This window comes from Chrysoperla carnea, assembly GCF_905475395.1.
Source record: "Chrysoperla carnea chromosome X unlocalized genomic scaffold, inChrCarn1.1 SUPER_X_unloc_73, whole genome shotgun sequence".
Lineage (NCBI taxonomy): Eukaryota > Metazoa > Arthropoda > Insecta > Neuroptera > Chrysopidae > Chrysoperla > Chrysoperla carnea.
In genome coordinates, this window is record NW_025408204.1 from 22,501 (window position 1) to 32,500 (window position 10,000).

The window sequence follows — 10,000 nt, forward strand, 5'->3', positions numbered from 1 at the left end:
GATTCCGACTTCCATGGCCACCGTCCTGCTGTCTTAAGCAACCAACGCCTTTCATGGTATCCCATAAGCGTCAATTTTGGCGCTTTAACTCTACGTTTGGTTCATCCCACAGCGCCAGTTCTGCTTACCAAAAGTGGCCCACTTGGCACTCTGATCCATATATAAAAAATATATTCTCATAGCTTCACATTATAAATAATGTTTTTAAGCAAGCTAGAGATCTCACCCATTTAAAGTTTGAGAATAGGTTGAGGTCGTTTCGGCCCCAAGGCCTCTAATCATTCGCTTTACCGGATGAGACTCTTATATAATGAACGCCAGCTATCCTGAGGGAAACTTCGGAGGGAACCAGCTACTAGATGGTTCGATTAGTCTTTCGCCCCTATACCCAGTTCCGACGATCGATTTGCACGTCAGAATCGCTACGGACCTCCATCAGGGTTTCCCCTGACTTCATCCTGACCAGGCATAGTTCACCATCTTTCGGGTCCCAGCGTGTACGCTCTAGGTGCGCCTCTATTATAATATAATCCGAAAACTAAATTATAATAATATAAGACGCCCTAGGAGTGCGATATTTAATACATAATATAAATATATCCTCCTTTTATCATTTATAAAAAAATATAAATAATATTTACTTTCATTGTGCCTTTGGGTTTCATAAAATTTATAAATATTTCGATGAAAAAATATTTTATTCCCAATGACTTGCGTACATGCTAGACTCCTTGGTCCGTGTTTCAAGACGGGTCCTGAAAGTACCCAAAGCTATATCGTCGCTGACAGATAAATTTTTAATAAAAAAAAATGAGCCAGTTCATTATCATACACCTACTGACAGTTAAATAGTATCATATAACGGCATAAAATCCGTATATATAATATGTTTTAATAAAAAAACCTATTTATACTCGTGGTGGATCTGAACGCGTTAATAACGCGACTCAATATCAATTTATAATTAATACCATCAAACAATTAATCAAGAAACATAGGCGTTTAACATACACAAAATATTATCAAAAAATAATATTGTACATTAATCAACGCACCAATGCCTATAGATTAATATTTAATGGGTCGCAACGTCCTACAAGATGAGAAGTGCATACCTCGTTATCATACAATTAACAATATACAGCAGTGCATATATTTTTACTAAAAATAAATTCCTAATAAAAATTTTTGTCACATGCTAGTACAAATTGGTTGATTAACGATAAAAAGTAAATGAATCTCATCTTTCGACCTTTCGGGTTTCTCAGGTTTACCCCTGAACGGTTTTACGTACTCTTTAACTCTCTCTTCAAAGTTCTTTTCAACTTTCCCTCACGGTACTTGTTCGCTATCGGTCTCGTGGTAATATTTAGCCTTAGATGGAGTTTACCACCCACTTAGAGCTGCACTCTCAAGCAACCCGACTCTAAGGAAAGATTCACCTATCATCAATAATAATCACTACGGGCCTGGCACCCTCTATGGGTATATGGCCCCATTCAAGATGGACTTGGATGTATTATATAACAATAGGTTTATATTGAATCTTCCTAAACACTACATTCCCCAAGTGTCTGTTTATCAGCCACGGGGTTCAGTGCTGGGCTTATCCCTGTTCGCTCGCCGCTACTAAGGGAATCCTAGTTAGTTTCTTTTCCTCCGCTTAATAATATGCTTAAATTCAGCGGGTAATCTCACCTACTCTGAGGTCGTAAAAGTTTTTAGAAGTATTAAAACAAAAATTTTTTTTATATATTATGTTTTTGTTATATTTTATAAGTAAACAATTTTCTTAATTATTCATACTCAAATTTTTTTAATATTATTATATAATATTATTTTTATATTTATCTAAAGAGAAGAAAATAAAAAATAAATAATTATATATATTAATTTTTTTCGAGTATATTGAAAATTTTATTACAAATAAAATATTCCATAACAAAATATTAATATATAATATTTTTGTTTATTCTTCTTTATTTAATATTTTAAAAATATATTATTAATATCATTTATTATTAATATTATTATTAACATAAAGTTTTATAATATTATATATAAATGATAAAAAATAATATTGATATATTAATTTAAAAATGTCGACAAATAATAAAAAATATATAAATTTTAAATGCTATTAAAAACATTTTATATTTATTTTTTTCTTATATTTGGCGTAAAACATTCATATATAAATAATTTTACATTTCTTTTATAAAAATTTTATTTATCAATTTAATTAAATATGAAAAAATAAATTTTCTTTTTTAATTATTGATAAATTTCTTTTTCATAAAAAAAATTTTATGTAAAATAATCTTTTATTATATTAATATAATGTATACGACCCTCAGCCAGATGTGGTCCGGGAACAGTATCCAAGGACCGCAATGTGCGTTCGAAATGTCAATGTTCATGTGTCCTGCAGTTCACGAGTTGACGCGCAATTAGCTGCGTTCTTCATCGACCCACGAGCCAAGTGATCCACCGTCCAGGGTAATCTTTTTAAATTTTAAATGTAAGTATTATTATTAATAATAATCTTTATTTTTAATATAAAAAATAAAATTATTAATTTATATATCTTTATAAATTCTTTTAAAATAAAAAAATTTTTCTAGAATATAAATTATATATTTTATTTTAAATATATATATATATAAATTAAAGATATTATGGTATTAATAAATATATACATAACATTTTTGATATTTTTGTTAGTGCTAGCTAGATATAATAATTAATATTTGGTATATTTTATAGAAATGTATTTATTTTTTTTTTATAAATTATTTTCTACATAAAAATATATATAATATTAATATGGTACAAAACAAATGGGTTTGTTTTTTAACATAATAACTTTTAATAAAAAAAAAGAAATATCAAGACAAAACATAAAGAAATTTAAATTTGAAATAAATTTTATTCTTTAAAAAAATTTTATCTTGTGTTTTCTTTATTTTTATTATATAACATAGAAAAATAAAAATAGATTATATCAATTATAATCTTATTTTATTTTTCTTAATAGAGATTATATACATATAAACAAATAATTTCAATATATTCTATTTTTAATTTCACTTTTTTATAAGAGAAATTATTTATAGATTTTATTAATAATTATTGTTTAATAATAATAATAATATTGAATATAAAAATATTTTATATGTAACAAATATATTATTAATATTTATATAATATTCTCTATATTATATGTATAGATATATTATGTGTATAAAAAAAGTTTGGCGTATTACTTTAATATGATATCATAACCAAAATAAATCTCTTTTAACACATAATTACTATTATATATTTTGAGAAAATTACATATTAATATGTTATTTTGTTAAAAAAAATATTTCTTATCAATAATATTTTTATTTTTTGGAATATTTAAAAACAATACAAAAAATATAAATAAATATATTTTATATATATCGTTAATGATCCTTCCGCAGGTTCACCTACGGAAACCTTGTTACGACTTTTACTTCCTCTAAATGATCAAGTTTGGTCATCTTCCCAGCAACATCGGCAATATCAGAAATATTGCCGCGTACCAGTCCGAAGACCTCACTAAATCATTCAATCGGTAGTAGCGACGGGCGGTGTGTACAAAGGGCAGGGACGTAATCAACGCGAGCTTATGACTCGCGCTTACTGGGAATTCCTCGTTCATGGGGAACAATTGCAAGCCCCAATCCCTAGCACGAAGGAGGTTCAGCGGGTTACCCGGACCTTTCGGCCTGGGAGGACACGCTGATTCCTTCAGTGTAGCGCGCGTGCGGCCCAGAACATCTAAGGGCATCACAGACCTGTTATTGCTCAATCTCGTGCGGCTAGAATGCCGCCTGTCCCTCTAAGAAGAATTATTTGTACGCCGGCAGTAAAAACCACATCAAAAAACTGCGTACCCATACACCATAACATATGCAACATAAAGCACAATATATACAAAATATAATCTTGATCGTTAAATCTCAAAAATACATGCATATATAAATACAATACATAACACACATGAAAATGAATGAAATGGGAAACAAACAGCCGATGGGCCTTGAGATGCCGGTAAAGTACGTCTATTTAGCAGGCTAGAGTCTCGTTCGTTATCGGAATTAACCAGACAAATCGCTCCACCAACTAAGAACGGCCATGCACCACCACCCACCGAATCAAGAAAGAGCTCTCAATCTGTCAATCCTTCCGGTGTCCGGGCCTGGTGAGGTTTCCCGTGTTGAGTCAAATTAAGCCGCAGGCTCCACTCCTGGTGGTGCCCTTCCGTCAATTCCTTTAAGTTTCAGCTTTGCAACCATACTTCCCCCGGAACCCAAAAGCTTTGGTTTCCCGGAAGCTGCCCGCCGAGTCATCGGAGGAACTTCGGCGGATCGCTAGCTGGCATCGTTTATGGTTAGAACTAGGGCGGTATCTGATCGCCTTCGAACCTCTAACTTTCGTTCTTGATCAATCAAAACATTTTTGGCAAATGCTTTCGCTTCTGTCCGTCTTGCGACGATCCAAGAATTTCACCTCTAACGTCGCAATACGAATGCCCCCATCTGTCCGTATTAATCATTACCTCGGAGTTCCGAAAACCAACAAAATAGAACCGAGGTCCTATTCCATTATTCCATGCACACAATATTCAGGCAAAATTTGAGCCTGCCTTAAGCACTCTAATTTGTTCAAAGTAAACGTACCGGCCCACCTCGACACTCAATTAAGAGCACCGCGACGGGATTGCAATTGGGGGCTGCCACCGCTCTTAACGGTTAAACACTTACGACAAATTACATAATAAAAATATATATAATGCATTAAATAAATAATAACACTAAAATATACTTTATACATAATCTGTACCACCCACCGGTAGGACGTCCCACATAACATGCTAGTTAAACAATGCGAGCATTGAACCAACAGTGTAGGACACAGATTCGACTACGAGCTTTTTAACCGCAACAACTTTAATATACGCTATTGGAGCTGGAATTACCGCGGCTGCTGGCACCAGACTTGCCCTCCAATGGATCCTCGTTAAAGGATTTAAAGTGTACTCATTCCGATTACGGGGCCTCGGATGAGTCCCGTATCGTTATTTTTCGTCACTACCTCCCCGTGCCGGGAGTGGGTAATTTGCGCGCCTGCTGCCTTCCTTGGATGTGGTAGCCGTTTCTCAGGCTCCCTCTCCGGAATCGAACCCTGATTCCCCGTTACCCGTTACAACCATGGTAGGCGCAGAACCTACCATCGACAGTTGATAAGGCAGACATTTGAAAGATGCGTCGCCGGTACGAGACCGTGCGATCAGCTTAAAGTTATTCAGAGTCACCAAATTAAACGATGCAAATTAAAATTTACACCGATTGGTTTTGATCTAATAAAAGCATTCCTTCCATCTCTGGTCGGAACTCTGTTTGCATGTATTAGCTCTAGAATTACCACAGTTATCCAAGTAAATGTGGGTACGATCTAAGGAACCATAACTGATATAATGAGCCTTTCGCGGTTTCACCTTAATTTGGCTTGTACTGAGACATGCATGGCTTAATCTTTGAGACAAGCATATGACTACTGGCAGGATCAACCAGGGAACTATTTGTATTTATAATATTAAATATATAATAATATACATGATATTTTTGTTTTCTTATTATAAGAAAAAAAATTTTCATACAATAATTATTAATATATAATAATATTATTACAATTTCATTTTAAATATCAGATGGTCTCACCCATTACTGATATAAATTTTTTTTTTTTTATATCTCTATTGTTTTAAAATTAATAGAAAAAACATATGAGATATATATATTATTATTAATTTTTTTTTTTTTCAAATATATATTTTATTATGTCATTTATATAATTTTTTTGCTTTTACAAAAAGAAATATATAACATGTTATTCATAATAAATATTATTGAATAAAAAAAAAAAATAATAATTATGATTTTTGTCAGACCATCACCAAATGGGTCTTAAAATATTTCAAACATTTTCTCATACTCGTCGCTAGATTGAAAGCGTCATTTATTTTTTAATTTTATTTAAAAAGTTAATTTTAAATAAAAAACGTTATAATAACACTTAATATTCTCGCTTGGTATGAGGTGAGTCAATGTAATATTATTTATAAAAATAATTTTTATATAAATATTGTGTGCTCATATGGGAGTGTAAAGTTTAAAACTTATAACCCATGAACTTGCTTTGACAAAAAAATTTATATGTTATTCTATTTATAATCAATAATTTAATAAAAAAAAAATTTTTTTTAAATATTGATATAAAAAGATATACATATAGAGGTTTTTTTACAAAATTCTCATTAATTTTTTTACAAAAATAATAATACAATATTTAATATCAAAATAATCCAAACTGATTACCATCCAGACTATTATCAATATATATAAGATTGTATTATTATTCATTTCAATACATATTTATTAAAACTGAGATAAAATTTCATATATTAATAAATATGCATGTGTAAAAAAAAAATTTTTTATATAATAATTGAAAATGTTTTTGCTATTATTTTATATACATACATTAAATAATTGATAACAATTTAATACAATGTACACCTAAAAAATAATAACAGCATATACATATTCGAAACATTACTAGCAAAAAAACCAAAATACAATATTAAATATCAAAATAAACCAAACTGATTACCATCCAGAATATTTTGAGTATATATATATATATAATTTTGTATATTTTGCGTTCATGTTAATAAAATATATAAATGATACATATTTGAAAAGTGTTATTCTTCTTTCTGTTTTTTCGTAATATCATGGTGTCCATAGACATGCAAAAGCGTCATACCAAGCCATATACATACCTACACCACCTTTGTTGAATGATACACGAACAGTATGAAAATTAAACAACATATTCAATATCATTTTATATTATACTAAAATAAATGTTATTCTATTAAGAAAGTGTATATTTTTAAATTTGGCATTCATTACATAGTCAAAATACAATAATAATATAGATGATACATATACGATAATTGTTATTTTTCTTTCTGTTTTTTCGTGATATCATGGTGTCCATAGAATTGCAACGACGTCATACCAAGCCATATACAACTCTACACCACCTTTGTTGAATGATACACTTAGAGTATGAAAAATAAACAAATTATACTATATCATACTATATCATATATGTAAGACTGTTGAACATAATACCACAAAATACACTATTTCATATAGATATACATTCATTCTTGTCAACATAAAAGTACGTTATAAATGATACATATACAATAAGTTTTATTCCTCTTTCTGTTATTCCGTAATATCATAGTGTCCATAGAATTGCAACGACGTCATACCAAGCCATATACAACTCTACACCACCTTTGTTGAATGATACACGGACAGTATGAAAAATAAACAACCTATTCTATACCATTTAATATCATACTAAAACATGAAACAAATGTTATTCTATTAAAAAGTGTATTATTTTATTATATTTAGTATTCATTACACAGTCAACATACATAAATGATACATATACGATAAGTGTTATTCCTCTATCTGTGCATCCGTAATATCATAGTGTCCATAGAATTGCAACAACGTCATACCAAGCCATATACAACTCTACACCACCTTTGTTGAATGATACACGGACAGTATGAAAAATAAACAACTTATACTATACCATACTATATCATATGTGTGAGACTGCTGAACGTAATACCACTAATACACTGTTATACATAGATATACATTCATCTCATTAACTTACACGCACTATCCATCATATATATTAAAGACATTACACCCGGTGCTTCAAACTCAAAATATGATAATGTTTAAAATGGCTTTAAACATCATAAACTTTACAGAATAATCAAAATTTAAAGAAAAAAATTTTTAAAAAAAAATTTTTTTCAGCTAAAAATTTTTATTTTGGGACCAAAAAAATTTTTTTTTGCTTTTATCATATTTTATTAAATGAAATTTATGCATTATAATAAATTATTCAATAAACATTAATAATTATAATAAATTATTAAAAAATTTTTGGAATTAATGCAAATTTTTAGAAAAAAATGTATATTTTTTTTTTATATACAAATCGTACATGTTATATTGCGACAGGGTACCGGTATAATACATGTGATACATATGTAGATTTTCGAAAAAAATTTTATCCTTTTAAATGGTCCTAAATACTATATAAAGGTAAAATATATAGAATTTTTCGGGATTCATTAAAAAATTTTAGGGAAAAAATTTCATTTTATTTTATATACAAATCGTACATGTTATATTGCGACAGGGTACCGGTATAATACATGTGATACATATGTAGATTTTCGAAAAAAATTTTATCCTTTTAAATAGTCCTAAATACTATATAAAGGTGAAATATATAGAATTTTTCGGGATTCATTAAAAAATTTTAGGGAAAAAATTTCATTTTATTTTATATACAAATCGTACATGTTATATTGCGACAGGGTACCGGTATAATACATGTGATACATATGTAGATTTTCGAAAAAAATTTTATCCTTTTAAATAGTCCTAAATACTATATAAAGGTAAAATATATAGAATTTTTCGGGATTCATTAAAAAATTTTAGGGAAAAAATTTCATTTTATTTTATATACAAATCGTACATGTTATATTGCGACAGGGTACCGGTATAATACATGTGATACATATGTAGATTTTCGAAAAAAATTTTATCCTTTTAAATAGTCCTAAATACTATATAAAGGTAAAATATATAGAATTTTTCGGGATTCATTAAAAAATTTTAGGGAAAAAATTTCATTTTATTTTATATACAAATCGTACATGTTATATTGCGACAGGGTACCGGTATAATACATGTGATACATATGTAGATTTTCTAAAAAATTTTTATCCATTTAAATGCTTCTAAATACTGTATAATGCAAATATATATAATAATTTACAGAATTAATACAAAATTTTTATTGTACAAATTCACATTAATAGTTAATTGGTTAAAAAAAAATTTCAATACACAATGGGAATCAGGCTATTTTATTGGAACTTATTTATAATTAATTCATAATATATTTTTCTATATAAATTGATTAATTGTTTTTACATTCACCGTGTAAACGTATACACCATTCAAGTAACATAAAAAAAAAAAAAAAAAAAAAAATTATTATTATATTCTAGTAATACATAATAGTTATTCGCTAAAAAATATTTAATAGACAATAAAAATCTGACTATTCTGTTGTGAACTTATAAATTATTGATTCAAAATATATTTCTCTACCTAAATTTATTAATTGTATACACGCCCCCATGTACGTTGTTCAAGTCATATATTATTTTGCATAAGGATTACAAATAAATATTATATAATAAATAAGAGTTAATAAAAATTTAAAATTTATTATCCATTTTAAATTTATCAGCTAAATAAATATTTTTACATTCTTTTAAATTATTACTTTTTATTGTATTAAGAGTATATATCTAGTTTTATTAATCTTAATCCTTTTACAAGCACTAATATTATTTATACATAATATATTTTTATTTTATGTATGGAAAGCATAACTTGCTAAATACATCCTAACAATTTAAAAACTTTTCATTTGATTAATATTATTTACAATAGCTAATATTAATAGAATCTGAATAATCAAAATTATTTCTTTAAATATATGAATTCCGAATGTAAGTGTCCATCATAATACTTCATTAAGTTTATATTTGGCTAGCAACCTGTTATGCATAAATTGCTTTAAAGGTTGCCTACTAAACATATTATAATTATAATTATTAACAATTTTTGTCAATTGCGATTGCATTTTTTAGTATAATCAATGGTAGCGATTATAAGTAAAAACAATTAAAATCATTATAATAATTGTTAGCGATTATAATCAATATTGATAAGATGGAAACAAAAAGTGTTTATTCATAAAAAAAGCTCTTTAATTT

At 28.2% G+C, this 10,000-nt stretch overlaps 3 non-coding genes across 3 annotated transcripts in view; all 3 read right to left on the reverse strand.

Annotated features, from left to right (window-relative positions):
• Positions 1-1,712, reverse strand: part of LOC123304631 — a 4,577-nt gene extending 2,865 nt beyond the window's left edge. Inside the window, exon 1 of the ribosomal RNA XR_006536632.1 lies at positions 1-1,712. This exon is cut by the window's left edge and continues 2,865 nt beyond it. This is a non-coding gene — a ribosomal RNA (large subunit ribosomal RNA).
• Positions 1,713-2,347: 635 nt separating this feature from the next.
• LOC123304634 lies at positions 2,348-2,502 on the reverse strand. The gene has a single exon (XR_006536634.1). It is a non-coding gene; the product is annotated as a 5.8S ribosomal RNA (ribosomal RNA).
• A 951-nt stretch (positions 2,503-3,453) lies between these two features.
• On the reverse strand, positions 3,454-5,609 carry LOC123304636. The gene has a single exon (XR_006536636.1). It is a non-coding gene; the product is annotated as a small subunit ribosomal RNA (ribosomal RNA).
• Positions 5,610-10,000: the final 4,391 nt, after the last annotated feature.